Here is a 22,601-nt window from a genome sequence, read left to right as displayed (position 1 = left end):
GCACTGTCAGAACAGCCTTCTTTCAAATAAGTTGTTAAACTGAGGCTCTGTCTGTCCCTATTAGGTGGATGTTGAAGATCCCACAGCCACTATTTTGAAGAAGAGCAGGGGAGTTACCCCCGTGTCCTGGTCAATACTAGGGGCTTTTCACAGTAACTTCATTTGAAGCCTACTTATGAAATGAAAATCGCTTATGGTCACATTCCGCATTCGCCACATTCCAGCGCCTGTTTGGGGAGGCTGTTACAGGAATCGAATCATGCTGCTGGCTTGCCTTGGTCTGCTTTCAAAGCCAGCAATGTAGCACTGTGCTAAACAGCCCCTGACAATAAGCGATTTTCATTTCATTTCATGTGTCAAACTGAGGGAGCAAAGGATGTCAATATGTTTAAGAGAGAGACCTGGGCCAAGCTTTCCAGAGTCTGAACCCTCATTGGATTCACTTCCTTCCCCTTCAGTTGCTGCAAGTGACCAATTGATGGTCAGAATGAAAAAAGAAATGGAAAGGGGGAGAAAAGAAAGTGTTTTACTCACAGATGTTGGAGACAGGAGGAAGATTCCGTCGGTGTGAAAGCTCAATTATCACTCACACAAAGCCCGCGCTCTGATTGGCTGGAGAACCACAGTCCCTCCGGTTCTCAATCCTTTTTCATTGGTCAACATCTCAGCACGCAGATCAGGGGGCGGGGCCTTTCCCTGCATGTGAGGAGCTCCCCCTCCCTTGGACATGCGCAGTCCCGGGCCGCCCGCCTGCGCGGCGGATAGAGCGGTTTCCCCACCGCGGGGGAGTCTGGGAGCGCAGTCACCTCACCCTGACACAAGGTACATGTCGGTAGTCACTGGATTTGATTGTGACGCCCCCCCCCCCCCCCCCCCTTAGCAAAACAATTTGTTAAATTCAAGTGGAAAAATTTAGGCATCTGGGTGACATTGGGGAGAGCAATAGCTTCTGATTGATGCCCCCATCCAATGGATGCCCGGGGCCAACGCACCGTCGGCCCCCCCCTCTGCACGCCACTGACTCCCATCCCCACCCAAAAAACACTCCAGCAGCCCAGTGGTGACAGCCACCCTCCAATCCTGGAACCAACTGCGGCAGCAATTTGGCCTGAACAAAATGTCGGACAAGGCTCCCATCTGCAACAACCATAGGTTCAAACCAGCACTGACTGACACCACCTTCAAAAGGTGGAGACAGGACGGGGGGACACTGACAGTCAGGGACCTATACACGGACGACAGGATCGCAACACTGGACGAACTGACAGAGAAATTTCAGCTAGCTGGGGGGAACGAGCTACGGTACCTGCAGCTCAAAAACTTCCTACGAAAGGAGACAAGGACGTACCCACAACCGCCACGACAGACACTACTGGAAGACCTACTGGACGCAAGTATCCTAGAGAAAGGGAACTGTAGTGACATGTATGGCCGACTGGTAGATAGGGACGACACCGTACTGGACGCAACAAGAAGGAAATGGGAGGACGACCTGGGGATGGAGATAGGGTGGGGACTCTGGAGCGAAGCACTGCATAGGGTCAACTCCACCTCCACGTGCGCAAGGCTCAGCCTGACGCAACTAAAAGTGGTACATAGAGCCCACTTAACGAGAAACCGTATGAGTAGGTTCTTCCCGGAGGTGGAGGACAGATGTGAGCGGTGCCAAAGAGGCCCGGCCAACCACGCCCACATGTTCTGGTCTTGCCCCAGACTTGTGGAGTACTGGACAGCCTTCTTCGAGGCTATGTCCAAAGTGGTGGGGGTGAGGGTGGAGCCATGCCCGATAGTGGCGGTCTTCGGGGTTTCAGACCAGCCAGATCTATTCCTGGGGAGGAGGGCGGACGCCCTTGCCTTTGCCTCCCTGATCGCCCGCCGTAGAATCCTGTTTGGCTGGCGGTCCACAGCACCGCCCAGAGCTGCAGACTGGCTGTCCGACCTCTCGGATTCTCTCCAAATGGAGAAAATCAAATTCGCCATCCGAGGGTCGGACGACGGCTTCCACAGAACGTGGGAGCCATTCATGCAATTGTTCCGGGACCTGTTTGTGGCCAACGTACAAGAGGAAGAATAGTCGGGGGAAGGTAGCCGGCGGGGAGGGGGGGGCTACGGGCTCGTTACGGGGGTTTGATGGCTAGCTAAGGCCCAAAACCAAACTAAATAAATGCCAATAAACATGTTGGGGAATGTAAAATATGTATGCCGGCAAAGAGGGGGAGGCCACAGTTATTACTACGAAGATGCTCACCTGTAAATATATATGTTAATTTTTGCGTGTTTTTTTTTCTCTCTCTAACAATTTGTAATTTGTTCAATATAAAACATGAAAACTGAATAAAAAACATTTATAAAAAAAAATAATTAAAGTTTAAGTTATTGGGTGTTGGGGGGCTGTTCGGGTTCTTTTTGCTATTTTTCTGGGAATGTTGGGGGGGGTGGTAGCGCCCACCTCATTCCACAGTTTGAATTGCACTATTGTGGGGACGAGCTTTGTTCTTAGTTTTCTCTCTGTTTCGGTCCCAGAGAGAGAGAGAGAGAGTATAGGTGGGAGACATGGTGGCACCGGAGTTGAGAGCCACCAGGCTAGCTGCTTGAGCTAGCCAACGGGAGCGAGGTGGGGGGTGTGTATACAGCCAGTATAGGGCAGGGGTTAGGTTACGCCCAAGAAGGGGGATGGCTGATCGACGTAGGGGAGGGGCAGGGTGCCCTCCAACCAGGCTGGTCACCTGGAATGTTAGAGGATTAAACAGGCCGGTCAAAGGGCACGTGTGTTCACGCACTTACGGGCTCTGAAGGCGGATGTAATGTTACTGCAGGAGACGCATTTAAAAGTGGCAGACCAGATTAGATTACGGAAGGGCTGGGTTAGCCAGGTCTTTCATTCGGGGCTTGACGCTAAGACCAGAGGGGTCGCGATCATGATTAACAAACGGGTTAAATTTGAGGAGGACAGCACAGTTGCGGATGGGGGGGTAGATTTCTCATGGTCCGGGGCAAGCTTGAGGGGGTGAAGGTGGTCCTAGTGAATGTTTACGCTCCAAACTGGGATGATGTAGATTTCATCAAAAGGCTGCTGGGAAAAATCCCCGACCTGGATTCGCACAAGTTGATTATGGGTGGGGACTTTAATACAGTCCTCGATCCCGACCTGGACCGGTCGTGCTCCAGAACGGGCAGGGTCCTGGCAATGGCAAGGGAACTGAGAGGGTTCATGGAACAAATGGGGGTGGTAGATCCCTGGAGAATCAACAGGCCGACGGGGAAGGAGTTCTTGTTCTATTCACATGTTCGCAAGGTTTATTCTCGTATTGACTTCTTTATTATGAGTCAGGAATTTTTGGAGGGGGTGAGGGATACAGAATACTCGGCGATCACTATTTCAGACCATGCTCCACATTGGAAAGAAAGTTACCAGCGCCCACAATGGAGGTTAGAGTTGGGATTGTTGGTAGATGAGAGGGTGTGAGAGAGAGTGGGGAAATGCATGCAGGACTACCTGCAGGTCAACGATACAGGGGAAGTCTCAGCAGCCGTGCTCTGGGAGGCGCTGAAGGCGGTGGTGAGAGGGGAACTGATCTCAATCCGAGCCCATAGGGACAGAACGGATAGGGTGGAGATGGACAGACTGGTGTAGGAGATGATACGGACGGATAGGGAATATGCGGAGTCCCCGAGGGCAAAGCTACTTAGGGAACGACGGACACTGCAGGTGGAGCTGGGGGCGCTATCCACTGGGAAGGCCGTAGAGCAACTCAGAAAGGCCAGGGGCGCGGTGTATGAGTATGGGGAGAAAGCCAGCAAAATGCTTGCACAGCAACCTAGGAAGAGGGAGGCAGACAGGGAAATAGGGACGGTAGTGGACGGGCAGGGAACCGGGTGGGAGACCTGGCAGGATTGAACAGGCTATTCAGGGACTTTTACAAAAAGCTGTATACCTCGGAACCCCCCACGGGGCCTGAGGGGATGAGGCGCTTCTTAGAAGGGCTGACCTTCCCAAAGGTGGGCAGGGGGATGCTGGAGGGGCTGGGGGCCCCGATTAGAGCTGAAGTAGTAATGGGGGGCCTAAAGGCCATGCAGTCGGGTAAAGCCCCGGGGCCGGATGGGTATCCAGTGGAGTTCTACAAAAAGTTCTTGGGTATAGTGGGGCCGGTGCTGCTTAGGGTGTTTAATAAGGCAAGGGACAATGGGGTGCTAGCCCCGACGATGTCACAAGCCACCATCTCGCTGGTATTAAAACGGGATAAAGATCTGGAAGCTTGTGGGTCCTATAGGCCAATCTCCCTGATTAATGTGGACGCTAAACTGCTGGCCAAGATCCTGGCATCCAGAATAGAAGACTGCGTACCGGACGTGATTGTGGAGGATCAAACGGGGTTTGTTAAGGGCAGGCAGCTGGTAGCCAATCTAAGAAGGCTACTCAATGTGATTATGATGCCCCCGGAGGGCAGAGAGGTGGAGGTAGTGGTGGCAATGGATGCCGAAAAGGCTTTTGACCGGGTGGAGTGGGACTATTTATGGGAGGTGCTGGGACGGTTTGGGTTTGGAGAAGGCTTTGTGGACTGGGTTAAACTGCTATATCAGGCCCCGGAGGCTAGTGTAAGGACGAACAGGACGACATCTGAGTATTTTAGACCACACCGCGGGACAAGACAGGGATGCCCCCTCACTCCACTGCTGTTTGCGTTGGCCATAGAATCGCTAGCAATTGCTCTGAGAGGGGCAAGGGGATGGAAGGGAATGGTCGGATGGTCGGGTGGTGGGGGGGAATAGAACACAAGGTCTCGCTATACGCGGATGACCTGCTTTTGTATGGGTCAGATCCAGTGGCAGGGATGGATGGGATTATGGAAATCCTAGGGGAATTTGGCCGGTTTTCGGGCTACAAGTTGAACATGGCAAAAAGCGAGATGTGGTGTAGGCGAGGGGTCAGGAGAATAGGCTGAGGGAGCTACCGTTTAGGCTGGTTGGGGAAAGTTTTAGGTATTTAGGGATACAAGTGGCACGTGACTGGGGCAAGATGCATAAGTTGAACTTGTCTAAGCTGGTGGAGCAAATGAGGAGCGGGTTTCGGAGATGTCACGCTATCACGATGTCAGCTCCCGCTGTCACTAGCGGGGAGAGTACAGACGGTGAAGATGATGATCCTCCCGAGATTCCTGTTTATTTTTCAGTGTCTCCCTATTTTTATTCCGCAGTCCTTCTTTAAAAGAATCAATAAAATCATCCTGGGATTTGTTTGGGCAGGGATGTCCCCGTGGGTAAAGAGGGGGATGCTGGAACGGAACCGTAGCGAGGGGGGACTGGCGTTGCCGAACCTCAGCAACTACTACTGGGCAGCTAACATAGCCATGATCAGGAAATGGATGGTGGGTACGGGGTCGGTTTGGGAGCGAGTGGAGGCTGCTTCGTGCAGGGGCACCAGCTTGGCAGCCCCGGTCACGGCTCCCCTGCCGCTCCCGCCGGCCAGGTACTCCACCAGCCCTATAGTGGTGGCGGCTCTGCGGATTTGGGGGAAATGGAGGAAGCATGTGGGGGAAGTGGGAGCGTTGGTCTGGTCCCCAATATGGGACAACCACCGATTTGTCCCGGGGAAGATGGATGGCGGGTTGCAAGCGTGGTGGAGGGTGGGGGGGGAAGGATGGGCGACTTGTTCCTGGAAGGGAGCTTCGCGAACATCAGGGCACTGGAGGCGAAGTTTGGGCTGGCGAGGGGGAATTACTTTCGGTACTTGCAGGTGCGGGATTTTGTAAGTAGGCAGGTCCCGTCCTTTCCACGCCTTCCACCAAGGGGGATCATGGACAGGGTAGTTTCCAGGGGTGAGGTAGGAGAGGGGAGAGTCTCGGATATTTATAAGGAGCTTATGGGAGCAGAGGACACAGGGACCGAGGAACTGAAAGTCAAGTGGGAAGAGGAGCTTGGTGGGGAGTTGGAGGGAGGCGTATGGGCAGACGCTCTGAGGAGGGTAAATGCAACCGCAACATGTGCCAGGCTCGGCCTGATTCAGTTCAAGGTAGTTCACCGGGCCCGGATGAGCAAATTCTTTGGGCTGGAGGACAAGTGTGCTGGATGTGGGGGAGGACCAGCGAACCAGGTCCACATGTTCTGGGCCTGTCCAAAACTCAGGGGATACTGGCAGGGATTTGCGGACGTCATATCCCGGGTACTGAAAACAAGGGTGGCGATGAGTTCAGAGGTGACGATTTTTGGGGTGTCAGAAGACCTGGGAGTACAGGAGGTGATAGAGGCCGAAGTTGTGGCCTTTGCTTCCCTGACAGCCCGGCGACGAATACTGTTGGCCTGGAGGGATTCAAAGCCCCCAAAGACCGAAGTATGGCAAGCTTTCTCGGCTTGGAAAAAATCAAGTTCGCCTTACGAGGATCACTATTGGGGTTCGCCCAGAGATGGCAACCATTCATCGACTTCTTCGCGGGGAACTAATCGTCAGCGGGGGTGGGTGGGGGGGTAGAATAGTGTAAAGTAGGGGAGAAGAATAGGCGGGTCTATTTGCGAGAGAGGTACTGTTATTTGTAATTGGTATCTGCACACTAATGTCTATTGTTACTGTTTACAATGCCAAAAAATACCTCAATAAAATTGTCTGTTAAAAAAAAATACTGCTTAATCGCACCCTCCCCAAACAGGCACCGGAATGTGGCGACTAGGGGCTTTTCACAGTAACTTTATTGAAGCCTACTTGTGACAATAAGCGATATTATTATTATTATTATTATTATTAATTTTGTTGAAACAAAAACATCGTCATGATAGGAAACTTTTGTTCAACTCCTTTTTCAATGCTCTCAGAAACCTAGAGAGGCCAACAAACAACACTGTACATGTTTGACTGAACACATACAGAACTCTTGTGCTTTCCATTTCACAATAAAGCAACTGGTGGAGCTGCAGCCCACTGCTTGTACCACTGAAGATAGTACATCACAAGGTACAATATAACAATAGCAATACAGGAAACACAACTTCAGTGTTTTATGGTATTTAAATTAAACAAATAAACAGTTTCAGTGCAAGACCACTAGTGGTTGATTTAAAAATCAAACCTAGAAAACATATTTATGCACGCTGCTACTGTCCTTTACTGCACTGATGTATTCTTAAATGTCCAGTGATAAATATAGTACCTCAAAAGCACTCCATAGATTTTAATTCGGAAAATAAAAGATTTTTTGCATGTGGACGTACACAAATCTAGCATAATTTACAACAGCAATGTGTATCATACAACTCCTTTAACATAGAAAAGGCTCCTAATATGCTTCACATAGCTTGAGGGAAGAAATGAACACTGAATTCAATTAGATAGAAATAAACTATTTACTCTGGTGGGGAATCCAGAACAACTGTATAATCTTAAATTTATAGCTAAGCCATTTATGACCGAAATCAGGAATCACTTTTTCACACAAAAAGCAGTTGAAATCTGCGACACAATATCCTGAAAGGGCTTCAGATGTTAAGTCAATGTCAATTTTTGGAGTGTGAGATTAATAAATTGTTGCCATGCAAGGATACAGGGGAATCTGGAATAAAGGTGAGTGAATAGAGTTGAAATCAGCCAGAAGCAGAAGTTATTCATCAGAGATTCGAACTGGGAGTTGTTCAGCATTCAATGACATAAAGGTAAACTCATGGGTACAGGCAGCAAAATGGAAGAATAGTTTGCTCCAGTGTTTGCCAAGGACCAAACAGAAGGAATGTCACATAAAGAACATTGGTTGAGCAAGGAAACAGAGGTATTAGTAAGATAATAATAATCTTTATAAAGATCTTTATTGTCACAAGTAGGCTTACATTAGCACTGCAATGAATTTACTGTGAAAAGCCCCTAGTCACCAGTTTCCGGTGCCTGTTCGGGTACTCAGAGGGATAGTTCAGAATGTTCAAATTGCTTAACAGCATATCTTTCGGGACTTGTAGGAGGAAACTGGAGCACCCGGAGGAAACCCACGCAGACACAGGGAGGATTGGAACCTCCGCACAGACAGTGATCCAGGCCGGGGATTGAACCTGGGACCCTGGAGCTGTGAAGCAACAGTGCTACCCAGTGTGCTACTGTGCTACTCAGAGTTCAGCCTGGCTTTGGAATTGATGATGAGGAACAAAGCATTGGTCTTCCAAATGTTTATATCAAGACCATTGTACCTCATCCAAGACTGGATGCCAGCATACTTGCACATGCTGTTGTCAAGGCACATAATTTAGATGGTGAAGAATCGGTGGGGTATGGCATTTAGTACTGCCATGGTTTTTGTGAGACTCATGAAGTGATGATATAGGTTTGAAAGAGAAGCCACTTTTAGCAGTGTTTTAGTCAGAATCAGATCCTAACCAGGTAAGGGGTTTGGCGAAGGATAGCATGATCAACCATGTCAAAGCCCGAAAACAGGTAGAAAAGGATAATGTAACACTGAATACTGCTTGTGATTTTGGTTACACCACTTTGGTACTGTGGGAGGACTGGAAACCCCAGTAAAGAGAAAAGGGTAGGTAGGAATTGAATAATAGAAATTAATCCAGAGTTGGTGAGTTTACTTCGGTTGGGGACTGTAGTCAGTGTATTTTCAGGATTCATGATCAAACTGCCAAATTTCATTCCAATTTCAATGCCTAAATTTACAGAAAAATTCGGAAGAGCATTAAAGTATATACCATCCTACAGTAGGCATTTTCCACCTGTTTGATATGAAGAACATGTCAAAGATTTCCATGTCAACCTTCCCTTCTTTACCACAGAATCATTGGAATTTACAGCACAGAAGGGAGCCATTTGGCCCATCATATGTGTTAGCTGGCAGGTAGCCATCCAGCCTATTTTTCCAGCTGTTGGTCCATAGCCTCATAGTTAGGGCACTTCAAGTCCATATTCAAGTGCCTTGAAATGTTATAAATGTTTTTGCCTTTACCATCCTTTCATGCAGTGATTCCACTGCTTAATCATTCATATATTAACAGAACTGTCATCAAGCTCAAGTGGTAAAAACAAAATAAATGTTTACGCTTGATTGGGTGCAGAGGAAGAGCACTGCATTCACAGCTATAATCAGCATGCAGTTCACTTCACTTGCCCTTGCTTTACGTGTGTATCACTTCAGTCATACTAATAGGAAAAAAGCTACGCGGACGGAAACCAGTGAAATGTGGCAACGCTGCACGTGGGCAATGGTCAAGAAAATGTCTTGTGAACCACACTCAGAACCCTGATGGGCTGCATGTAGCCCATGGGCCGTGCAGGTTGCCAACCACTGTCCTAAATCCAAGGCTGCGTTTATGGACATCTCAACCATAAGACGTAGGAGCAAAATTAGGCTATTCGGTCCATCGAGTTTGCTCCGCCATTCAATCATTGTTGACGTGTTTCTCGTCCCCATGCTCCTGCCTTGTCCCCATAACCCTGATCAGCTTATTAATCAAGAACCTATCTGTCTCTGTCTTAAAAACACTCAGTGATTTGGCCTCCACAGCCTTCTGTGCAAAGAGTTCCACCGATTCACCACCCTCTGGCTGAAGATATTCCTCCTCATCTCAGTTATAAAGGATCGTCCCTTCAGTCTGACGCTGTGCCCGAGGGTTCTAGTTTTCCCTACTGGTGGAAATATTCTCTCCATTTCCACTCTATCCAAGCCTCTCAGTATTCTGTAAGTTTCAATAAGATCCCCCCGATCCTTCTAAACTCCAACAAGTCAGAACCAAAGTCCTCAACCGCTCATCATATGATAAGCTGTTCATTCCAGGGATCATTCTTGTAAACCTCCTCTGGATGCTTTCCAAGGCTAGCACATCCTTCCTTAGATACGGGGCCCTAAACTTCTCACAATACTCCAAATGTGGTCTGACCAGAGCCTTATACAGCCTCAGAAGTACATCTCTGTTCTTGTATTCTAGCCCTCTCGACATGAATGCTGACATTGCATTTGACTTGCTAACTGCTGATTGAACTTGCACGTTAACCTTAAGAGAATCACCTGGACCGGATGGATTACACCCAGGGTTCTAAAGAGATAGCAGAGGAGATTGTGGAGGCATTGGAGGTGATCTTTCAGGAATCACTGGAGGCAGGGAGTTTCCTAGAGGACTGGAAAATGGATAATGTAACACCCCTGTTTAAGAAGGGAGGGAGGCAGAAGTCGGGAAATTTTAGGCCGGTTAGTGAGACTTCTCCCCCCCTTATTGCTTTTTTAGTTCTCCTCTACCCCCCTTATTGCTTTTTTTAGTTCTCCTCTACTCACTTTTAAAGGCATCCCAATCCTCTGGCTTCCCACAAATCCTCGCTACCTTGTATGCTTTTTCTTTTGTGCTGTCCTTGACTTCCCTCATCAGCCATGGTTGCCTCATCCTCCCTTTAGCATGTTTCCTCCTCCTTGGGGTGAATTCTGTTGTGCCTTCCGAATAACCCCCAAAAACCCCTGCCATTACTGTTCCACTGTCTTCCACAATCAAGGAAGATAGGGCTTTGCCGTAATTTTATACATTACATCTAGGCCTTATCTCAGCCTCTTCTGTTCCAAACAAAACAACCCTAGCCAATGCAATGTTTCCTAAAGACTAAAATTCTCCAGTAAAGGACAATATCCTTGTAAATCTCCTCTGTACCCTCTATGGTGCAATTATATCTTTCCTATAGCATAGTAAGCAGAACTCCAGCTGTGGCCCAAGTAGTGTTTTACACAGTTCCATCGGATTTTTTTTGTAGGAGTGGGGAAGGGAAGGGGGTGTTTAACACCAGTTCTGAAAGGAAGGCGGTGCCTGACGAGAGAGAATGACTTACAAGGTGCTGGGCGGGTTTACTCTAAATTGATAGATTTACATGTGTGGATACACAGGTGCCTCTATTTATGCACATGCGAATACTGCCAAGCCACACCATCAATTCTCCCAAGAATACCATGACTGCATTCCAAAGGACGGAGGAAACACAATTAGAAACATTTTCTGATTTTCAGGATCCATAATCAAACTGCCACATTTCATCAGATGGACTATGAATCTCAATTCTGATGTCTACATTTAGGAAGAACATCAAAGTATGTGCAATTCTAAACAGAAGCTTACAACTAGCAAATATTCCATGATGTTGCTCCTTTGTCTTATGTTGAGATTTTCTTAAAGAAAAAATATTCTAGTTAAATAAAAAAATAGCTAGTAATGAAACACTATGGATGATTAAAAAGATGAGGATGAATTTAAAGCTAAATAAAATACTTGTATTCAGTATATAGACTGTAAAGGAGATGATGACAAAAGGACATATGGACATATGGACATGGCCCTTCAGCCCCTTGGGCTTGTGTCACGTGACGGAGATATTTGGAAATTGTATCCAGAAAGAAGACCCCAAACTAGCAAGCAATTTATGGGTTAAACAGTCTGAGAGGAAAAAAAACTGCTGGCACATATGCCCACACCAGGCCGAGTTACATTGTCCCAGACAGAACTAAACTCGTTAGTGGGAACACGCAGGATGTCCCAGATCCATTGTTCTTTGGGACACTCCTGTCTGACCAGCTTTAAGTCCATTACAGAGTCTGGTGGCCTCTTTGTCCATCAGTGGGAGGTTAGTTGCATATTGACAGTATGGCTTTGTTCTTTTGTATAAACAGGTGTGGGCATCAAACAGCCAAAATAACACTGCTGGGTTCAAGCCTGGAAACACCAGCAGAGAACCTCTGTTTGAGGGGCTGGACAGAGCTCAGGGAGAGAGATAGAAAAAGTGCAGTTTTGAAAGTTACAGCACAGGAGGCTTTGGAAATCGACCAAGAGAGGTCATGAAAGTTGCACCGAGGCAGACATTGGAAAAAGGGTTCAGAACAAATGTCACAACAAAAATTGCTTCGGAAATGCAAGTATTGCCTTTGCCTTCCTGTGAAAGTGGCATGAGAGCTGCATGTTTTATTAGTGCTGTTTAATGGGAACTAGTGTGTTAAGATTAAGAAAATGCATGCAATATGTTATTGTTAGGGTTGAAGTTTAAAAGTTTAAATATTGTTTTAATTTATCTTAAAATTTGTTTGTAAAATAACCATACCCTATTTCTTATATTATGACTTCTGGAACAAATTGATCTTTCCAGTCCATCTTAAAACTCAAAAACGTTATGGTTCTATTCAGCCTCTTAGCCACTATTGAGAGCTGACCAGGCGTCTGTAACAAATTGGGAGCTCCCGGCCGGTTTTCTTACATATAATTTTCTTGGGGTTATTGAACTTAAAGACATTGAGTGTGTGGGTCGACTGCATTCTTACCGGCTTTGAAATATTGAAAGTGAGTGACTGGAAATGGCCCTTACAATTGCAAAAGATGTCCTGGGGGGGAAGGAAGGAGTTACAAGGGGAACCAAAAGCTACACTTTTGAGTTTGGCAGAGAAACTGCAGCTAGCCCTGCCAAAAAGACAGAGATAATACAAACCATACCTCAATAATTAAACTTACCAGTAACACAGTCTAACCCATTAGAATTAACTCTAATCCAATTAAAAATGAAAGAATTGGAAATGCAGCAAAAACTGACAGAAATGGAAATGGCAAATGACCAGGTGCCCATAACACCTGCTTCACCATTTAATAAGATCATGGCTAAACTGATAGTAACCTTAAATCTGCACTCGCCCACTTCTGATAACCATTCAACTCCTTGTGTACTAAAAATCTATCCACCACTACCTTAAAAATATTTTTTTAAATATAAATTAAAGAGTGCCCAATTAATTTTTTCCAATTAGGGGGCAATTTGGCGTGGCCAATCCACCTAGCCTGCACATCTTTGGGTTGTGGGGGCGAAACCCACGCAAACATGGGAAGAATGTTCAAACTCCACACCAACAGTGACACAGAGCCGGGATCGAACCTGGGACCTCAGCGCTGTGAGGCAGCTTCTAAAAAATATTAATGGCTCTGCTTTTCAGGAAGAGTTCCAAATCCGAGAAGAAATATCACCTCATTCCTGTTTTAAAAGGGCAACTCCTTATTTTTAAACAGTTACCCCTAGTTCTAGACTCTCCCAAGAAGAATCATCCTCTCCACATTACCGCTGACAAGACCTCTCAACATCTTATATGCTTCAATCAAATTGTCTCTTACTGTTCTAAACTCCAACAGAAACAAGCCAAACCTGTTTAATCTTTTCTTATAAGAGAACCCGTCCATTACAAGTAATAGTCTGGTAAACCTTCTCTAAACTGCTTCCAACGCATTTCCATCCTTCCTTTAATAACGTGCTGCAATATTGTACACAGTAATCCCAATTTGGTCTCATTAGGACCCAGTATGACTAAAGCATAACCTCCCTACTTTGATTTCAGTTCTCCTCACAATAGTTTTCCTCATTACTTGTTGTATCTACATACTCGTCTTTTGGGATCCATGCATTAGGCCACTCAGATCCCTCCAATCTCTCATCATTTAGGTAATATGCTTATTTTTTATTATCCTGTCAACGTTGGCAATTTCACATTTTCCACATCATACTCCATTTGCCAGAACTTTGCCCATTCACTTAACCTATCTTCTTGTAGTCTCTTATGCCCTCTTCACAACTTACTTTCCAACCCACCTTTGTGTCATAAGCAATTTTCGCAACCATCCCTTCATCCAAGTCATTTATACAAATTGTAAACAATTGAGGTCCCAGAACTCAACCCTGTAGCACACCACTCTTGCCAACCTGAAAAATACTCATTTATGCCTACTCTCTGTTTCCTGTTAGCCAACCAATTTTCTATCCATGCCAATGTTACCTCGCATATCATGAGCTTTTATTCTCTGCAATAACCTTTGATGTGGCATTTTATCAAATGCCTTCTGTAAATCTAAATACAGCACATTCAACGGTTCCCCTTCATCCACAGCACATGTTACTTTCTCCAAGAATTTTAATAATTTGGTTGAACATGATTCCCCTTTCACGAAACTATGTTGACTCTGCCCAATTACCTTGAACTTATTCCAGTGTCCTGATCTAACTTATTTAATATTAGCTTCTAACATTTTCCCTACAACAGATGTTAAGCTAACTGGCCTGCTGTTTTTCCACTTTCCGTGTCCCTCCCTTTGTGAATAAGGGAGTTGCATTTGTTATCTTCCAATGTAATTGGACCTTTCCCAAAATCTAGGCAGTTTTCAAAAATTAAAACAAAAACACCAACTATCTCACTAGCCATTTCTTTTAAGACCTGGGAACCTGTCAGCCCACAGCTCCAACAATTTACTCAGTACCACTTTTCTGGTGACTGTAATTTTCCTAAATTCCTCCCTCCCCTTTACAGTCGAAGGTCTATTTACAGTTAAATGGGGAATTATGGGTATGCTGGATAATAAATAAGTTCAAGTATCCCTCTGAAGTTTCAATAATCTTGCATAGAATAAATCATTACGGTAGGTTTTTTCCCTCAGCAATGGAAACCAAAAATAACTTATGTATAAGTACACAAGATCATTCCACATCTAGAATGTCCTCAATTATACTTTTTTTGACTATTTTATATACTACCCATGTTCAAAATTTACCACTGCTGGTGATATGTGAAAAGTAAGCCGATAGCGTTTTCATGTTTCTCACTGTTTTTGGCAATTTCTTGGTAACACTCAGGGTTTCAGATTTGGGAACATGCAGTTTCTGTGTCAGATACATTGTTTAAACATATTTACATTAGCTCTATATTGTTCTCACAAACTCAAAATCTAGACAAGTAAACAGGCTTCGGACCACAGTTGTTAGAACAGCACTCATCCAGGCAAGTGGCGGGTATTCCATACCACTCCTGACTTGTGCCTAGTAGATGGTAGACAATTCTTGGAGAGTTTGGAAGTTAGATACTCGCCACAGAATTCCCAACCTCTGACTTGCTTAGTTCAATTCTCGCTTGTTGTAAATGGATATTGCCTGGAACTTGAGTGGGGTTGAAGTTAATTGCTATTTATCAGCCGAAGCCTGAATGTTGGCTGGATCTTGCTGCATTTGGGGACAGACTGCTGCATTAACTGATGGATTGCAAATGGAACTGAACACTGTGCAATCATCAGCGAACATCCCCACTGCTGACCTTATGATAGATCAGTGATGAAGCAGCTGAAGCTGGTTTGGCCAAGGAGACTACACTGAGGAACAGCTCCAGTGATGCCCTGTGGCTGAGAAGATTAGCCTTGAACAAACACGGCCATCTTTCTTTGTGCTAGCTATGACTCCAGCCATTGGAGAGTTCTTCCCTTTACTGCATTGATTTCAATTTTACTCGGGGTCCTTGATGTCACAATCAGATGCGGCTTTAATATCAAGGATAGACACTCTCACCTCTTTGGTCCATGTTTGGAAAAGGGCCTGCAACAAGGTCTGGAGCAAAGCAGTCCTGGCAGAACCCAAACTGGGCTTTGGCGTGCAAGTTGTGGTGAACCACTGTTATTGTAGTTCGACTGTTGTTCCACTGTTACTAACAGCACTGTATATATTCGCTGTTACTGTTTGTTCCATTGTTACTCACTGTGTTATATATTGTTGTTCTTCCGTGGCTCCGCCCCACTGGGTGTTGTATATAGTTGACTGATCTGTAGCCCTGTCTCCAGTCTGAGTTCAGCAGCAGACAGGCTACATCTTGGAGTATTAAAACCATTACTTCATTTTCTACAACTTTACTTGTGTATAATTGATGGTGCATCACAAGTATCGCTTGATAGCATTGTCAGCAACACCTTCAAATACGTAGTTTACTGAGATATAGTGATTGTGTGAATTAGACTTGCCCTGTATTTTGTGGACTGGGTACACCGTGGCAATCTTTCATAGATGTAAGTAAAAATAGGTAGGAAAGCACACTGTGAGGAAGATACAAAGAATGCAGAGATAGAGAGTTAACTAAGTGGTGCAGATGGAGTATAATGTGGGGAAATGTGACATTATCCACATTGACAGAAAGAATAGAAAAGCAGAATATTACATAATGGAGATTGCAGAATGCTTTTTTTAATATACTTTTACAAAGCTAATATGCAAAGTGTTCAGGGCAAGACCTTAATCCATCTCCTTGCTTGCTCCAAAAACCAATTCAAATTGAATCCAATTCATGGTCTCAACAAGACAGGAATACAAGATCCAAGTTGACAAGAAAAGGCATTGCACCTCATCTTGGGTTTGATCTGACGCTTGATCTTAGCCAACTATTTTGATGGACACAAATAACCAAGTAAACTAAATCAAATAAACTGAGGGACAAATTAAAGGGACAGTCCCTTAAATGGAAACTGCCTTAAACAAAAAGCAAAGCACAAATGATATTTAAAAAATTCAAACAAAATATGATTAATTGGGTCTTTTTTTAAAGCCCATGTATTGGCCAAATGGACCAAGGCGGAATTGTGCTGCAATAGAAAACATGTTTCAATTTGGTAATATCTGTCCATGGAGGAGTACATTCTGGACTTTGATAAATGGTATAAGGAACTGAAAAAGTTTAACTTTGAAATCCTAGAATATGTATTGACATTTATGTTACTTGATTGTGCATGCATTTTTTTAAAAATATAAATTTAGAGTACCCAATTCATTTTTTCCAATTAAGGGGCAATTTAGCATGGCCAATCCACCTACCCTGCACATCTTTTGGGTTGTGGGGGTGAAACCCACGCAAACACGGGGAGAATGTGCAAACTCCAGACGGACAGTGACCCAGAGTCGGGATCGAACCTGAGCCCTGAGACAACAGTGCTAACCACTGTGCCACAGTTCTGCCCATGCGTGCATTTCTGATATCGATAGACACTTCATATTGGTAGGGCTTCAGTTTCATGAGAAAGACTTTCACCTATGCCAAATGGCTGCTGCCTTAAAAAAAATTGGGAAAACAAGTCATTTCCAGCTACTTTCCTATCCAATATAAGCAACTCTCCAGTATAGCAAAGAATGAAGGATTTCATGGTGCAGAATTTTGAGATCACCAAAATATTAAACGCAGATTCCAGTAAGAAGACGGTCTGAAGATGGTCACACTATTAGTCAGTTTGAGAATAGAGATAAAAAGCAAAGTCTGAGTCAGTGACCATGGATGCTCAAACACAAGAAATACATGGGGAATGGTTAATCGGTGTTATCAGTGTGATTCTAAGTATCATTACACAATGAATTGCCTACAAAGAAAGGACCATGTTTTAAGATAACACATAAAACAGATAATTGAGAGGCTGAAAATTATGATGGCAACTTTGTTGGTCACTAGCAGTTTGAATTCGGTGATGAGTATTTGGATGGCTGATTCATTCAACTGTGCAGTTTTAAATAGTGATTGCACTTTCAGTGTGTTTAGGGCAGATTGACTTAACTGCTACCTGATTCTTTCAATGACGCAGGTTGGCAGAAAGTTGAGGAATATGGAAGCTTCACCTGCTTTAGGTTTGGGGATGATAACACACTAAGATCTTCTAAGAGAATAGTCCTCGCTTGCAAGAGAGCTGGGATACTCCTATTGTTGAGCAGATATTTGGGCCGGATCCCCGGTCGTTCGCTGGCGGTGGGTATCTCTTGTCCCGCAGGCAGCGCAGCCCTGACCACTGGTTTTATGGCAGTTTAGGATGGTTTCAATGGGAATCTCCATTGATAGTGGTGGGAACAGAGAATCCCACCGTCGCAAGCCATGAGAAACACATGGGAGGCCAGAGAATCCGTCTCTTGATGAAAAAAAAACGCAGATTAAACCAGACATGGAGAATGACAGAGTGATTGTGTTCAGAAAAACTATGGTGATCTGGTTATTATAAAGGAGAGAGGGAAAGTTGGAGAAAGTGAAGGGAAAACTGTGATTATTCAACAAGGGAATTAAATAATAAAAGTACATCAGAATGAATTATGAATTTACGAATACTGACAATGTGATATAAAATGACAAAACATCATCTGCATTACATACTCCTGTTTTGTGGGGCAGAGTCAAGGGACAAGATATAATGGATCAGGAGTTAGCTATCAGTAGAAAATCAGATTGTGATAAACAGAAAGGGGTTATTTTGTCCAGTGGTCAGTTGTTCACAGTGGGGTTCCGGATATCGTCCAAAAGGATCAGATAACTGAAGAGAGTTGCAACATAAGTGGGATGGGGTTTCCGGTGGTGACCATGAGCTGAGTGGTTGCACGAGAGGTGGCTCTTGCTTGGAAATCTCTTTTTGGACCTTTCTGACCCGAGAAACGGCCACCAAACTAGCAAAAAGCCAGAAGAACTGACCCCCCCCCCCCCCATTAAAATCTAGGGCATACCACACTGCAAGAGCTGGAGGATTGGGAGAACTTTAAGGTTGAGCAAAAGGCTACTAAAAATAAAATCAAAATAGCTAAAACAAACTATGAAAGGAAGCTAGCAGAAAACACAAACATTGATACCAAAAGTATATAAAGAGGAAGAGAATAGTTAAAGTAAACGTTGGCCATTTAGAGGACGATACTGGTGAGGTAATAATGGGGAACACAGAGATGGCGGAGGCACTGAACCAATATTTTGCCTGTCTTCATGGTAGAGGATAATAAAAAAATTCCAAAAACGCCAAGTAATGTAGAGGAACTTGGTGCAATAACCATTACTCGGGAGAAGGCATTGAATAAACTAATGAGATTAAAGGTAGATAAGTCTCTGGGATCTGATGGCCTGCACCTTAGGGTATTAAAGGAGGTTGTAACAGAGATAGTGAATGCATTAGTTATATTTCAAAATTCCCTGGATTCTGGAAAGGTCCCAGTGGATTGGAAACATGCTAATGTGATGTCCCTATTCTAAAACAAAGAGGGGAAAAAGTAGGAAACCATAGACCGGTTTAGCTTGACCTTTTGTGGTGGGGAAATTGCTGGAATCAATCATTAAGGAGGAGATGACCAAACATTTAGAAAGACAAAGCTTTGTCAGCATTGTTTTATGAAGGCTGAGTAACGCTTGACAAACTTGCTCGAGTTCTTTGAGGATATAACCAACAATGTGAATAATGGGCAACCTGTGGATGTGGTATATCTACACTTCCAGAAAGTTTTTGACAAGGTGCTACATAAAAGACTGATCCAGAAGGTGAGATCGCAGGGGATTGGGGCAGAATACTAGATTGGATTGAGGATTGGTTGATTGACAAAAAGCAGAGTGCTGAGACAAATAGGTCCTTCTCTGACTGGTGGAGTGCCAGAGGTCAGTCCTCGGACCTCAATTGTTTGCAATAGATATAAATGATCTGCAAGCAGGGACACATCACCCAAGTGGCTAACATTACAGGAAGTGTTTTAGCAGTTATTGAGTATCATCACTGAGCCAGATCGCCCTCTCACATGAATAGAACACATGCAAACCTTCCATCAAGAGTCAATGGCTAACATTAAGAATAAACAATCAAAGTCATTTTGCTGCACACAAGTGTTAAGGAGAGGATGGTACAAAATATCCAGCAGAAGCAGTTTATATGGGGCCAGGTGACCAACTTGGACCAGAGCTCCCTGTCTGTGAGGCTACTAGTCAGATAATAAAAGAGGAGACTGAGACAACACAGTTCAGCAAGACAACAATACTGGTTCCACAAGCCAGGGGCCCACGTCAAGCGAATTCCACCTCTCCACATTGTCTTTGGCAAATAATATGTATCCCTTGGCAGGGTCCCCAAAAGTGTTAAATCTCTCAACCACTTAGAATTGCAAGGAAAATTGAGGGGCCCTTTGTCTTCGCAGATAAGCTGATAATGCTAAGTTATGAAAAGCAATTAATTATTTTTGTCATGTTAAGTTTGTGTTCTCTATTTACTGTCTCATCAACCACTGGAGACAATTCATCACTATTTCTATCACAACCCTGTGATGATAGGTAGAATATCATCCATATATAGTATGATTAGATCATCATCTGCATGTGTAATATAAGTTTTATGTTTTACTATTGTAGTTCTAGCATCCGACCAGATGGTGGGGCAAGTATGCAGGCACGGGACCCGGATGCACATGTGTTCCTTCAGAAGGTGTTTGTTAGGAGTTGATAGCAGTCGCATATTAGAGTAGCTCTGTAGATCTTAGTGTAAGTTAGTGTTCGACATTTATTTCCAACTGTATTCTTCTTAAACATTTTAGTTATCCGTTAGTGTAGTGGTAATAATAAATAACTTTGTTTATAAAACAAAGTCTAATGTTCTTTAACACAAGGCAATATTGAGATTCCACATCAGCCCAATCAAAGAACATTACAACCCCTTCACAATTTTAAAAGAGCATATCAGATCGGCCTTTAACGTTCACTGCCTAATGAAAAAAAGTTCAGAATTCCAAAGTGTCTATACATAAGCACACTAGAGAATCTTCAGTAAGTTCCCATTTAACATTGACTGATGTTAAAGCAGGCAGTTAGTTGTGCCTAGATTCTTGTTTAATGCTGGTAACAGATCCCGAAGCAAACAATGAGGCAATTTACTCAACAATGGATTGAAGATGTTTGGTCACTGGGCCAAGACATGACTCATCGTCACTGAATATTACATAATTTTCATAAAGGTCCAAAACAATCGCACTTAAACTTGTGTATGATATTCATAATTTAACATCTAAAATTGCCCTACTACTATCATCATCATTATTTCAAACAAGCTCAAAATACTCTCCAGTTACAATCCAAGCTTGAAAGGATAAAATCTATATTTATGATACCGCTGGGCATTTTCACAGTTTAAGAGGAGTAACATGAACATTTCACACACCCACTGTTGTACTTTACTAAAACTCTTGCAAATATATATCTGGTAAATATTGAAGAGTTTGAACTGTGCTGTTTTCTCATATTTATTCTGCAAAGGACGTCCTTAAAAGGGCACTTCAAAAGATGAAAGAACCTTGCAATTTCACTGTGAGACATTTTCAAATGAATCTTACGTGCACGATTATTCTGGCACATTGATAAGCCTGAATTAATCAGCACTTGAAGTTAGACATCAATCTCTGTCACTGTGTCAGAACCGAAGAAAGCAGAGCAAACGCAAAAAAAGCACAGAATATGTTGTTGTGGCAGCTACCTCATGTATCATCTTGTGGGCCCATCAACAATGTAATTTACTAGCTGAGAGAATCTGAACCTCATAGCATGAAACACCAGCATAATACTTTGTAAACGTGAAGATGTCAGTCTAATGAACTAATACATATTGGGTTTTAAATTTATCAGCATTATAAACATCTTTACATTTTATGTCAATGGTATTGTTCCATGAGTTTTAAGCAAAAGTTAAATAAATAGGGATGCCTCATTATAAAGCGCATTATTATTCTCAACTAAACAGAATCAATCAAATAAAGCTGGCCTTTCAACATTAATAGTTTTCCTGCTTGTTTCACAACACATTCTATTCTATTTTGATAGCAAACCAAAATCTATGCACAAAACCTGCAACTAACCAACAAATCAATTGTGCAACATTGCTCTAAGTTTTTGCACAAGGTGATATTATAATAAGCAGGAAAAATGAACAAACTTGTGACACTTTCCATGTTCTCCAGATACCCCAAGACATTTAACAGTCTGATGTTTTTCTTTCAAATGTTGTTTCATTAAAAATTTAAATTTTTACAAAAATCGCATCAAAATAGACAAAAGAGGGAAGAAAGCCATAAGTATCAATGTACAATAGGCACAGCGCAAAACAGGAGTCGTTGCAGATATGGAACAAATAAGACCAGATAAATCTGGGACCAAATCCCCAAGTGTTCCCTCCATGGATACAAGACCTGTCTGCACCACAACAGGATACTGGCATCAGCACAGATCTGCATCAAACCCATAGCTTCAAAACAAAAAATAACAGAGGGAAGAAAAACATCCCGAGAACCCTAGAGCTAAGGGGTAAATGCTGTAACACTCACAGCCCAAATAAACTCCTCCAGAACAGTTAGTCATTACATAACTGCAAGACTACAAGTCCAAGAAAATCTCAGACCTCAAATCTCAACTCAGGGGGCGAAATTCTCCGCGGACCGACGTGACGCCCATTTCTGGCGGGAAAAAGCGGTGCGGATGACTCCGGCGTCAGGGCCTTCTTTTAAGGCGGTAATCTCCGTTCCCGAAAGGGCCAGCAGCGGACTGACGCGATACGCGTCAGTTTCACCCGCTGCGGAAGTGGCGAGTCCCGGCGTTTGTGTGGTGGGGAGAGAGAGAGACCCGCCGTTGGGGGGGGGGAAAGAGAGACCCGGTGTTGGGGAGGGGGGGGGGGGGGGAGGAAGAGAGACCCGGCGTTTGGGGGGGGGGAGGGGGAAGAGAGACCCGGCGTTTGGGGGGGGAGGAAGAGAGACCCAGCGTTTGGGGGGGGGGGGGGGGGGGAGGAGGAAGAGAGACCCGGCGTTGGGGGGGGGAGGAGGAGGAAGAGAGACCCGGCGTTTGGGGGGGGGGGGGGGAGGAAGAGAGACCTGCGTTGGGGGGGGGGGGAGGAAGAGAGACCCCGGTCGTTGGGGGTGGGGGGGAGAGGAAGAGAGACCCGGCTTTATGGGGGGGGGGTGGGAGGAGAAAGAGAGACCCGCCCGTTTGGGGGGGGGGGAGGAGAAAGAGAGACCCGGGCGTTTGGGGGGGGGGGGGGGAGGGAGAAAGAGAGACCCGGCGTTTGGGGTGGGGGGG

General features: G+C 44.6%; 1 protein-coding gene across 12 annotated transcripts in view; it reads right to left on the bottom strand.

Moving 5' to 3' along the window:
* Nucleotides 1–22,601, bottom strand: part of kiaa1109 (KIAA1109 ortholog) — a 534,122-nt gene that overhangs the window by 418,707 nt on the left and 92,814 nt on the right. The window lies entirely within an intron of this gene.

The sequence above is a fragment of the Scyliorhinus canicula genome, chromosome 3, assembly GCF_902713615.1.
Source record: "Scyliorhinus canicula chromosome 3, sScyCan1.1, whole genome shotgun sequence".
In the NCBI taxonomy this organism is placed as follows: Eukaryota; Metazoa; Chordata; class Chondrichthyes; order Carcharhiniformes; family Scyliorhinidae; genus Scyliorhinus; species Scyliorhinus canicula.
This window is presented reverse-complemented; position numbering and strand designations above follow the sequence as displayed.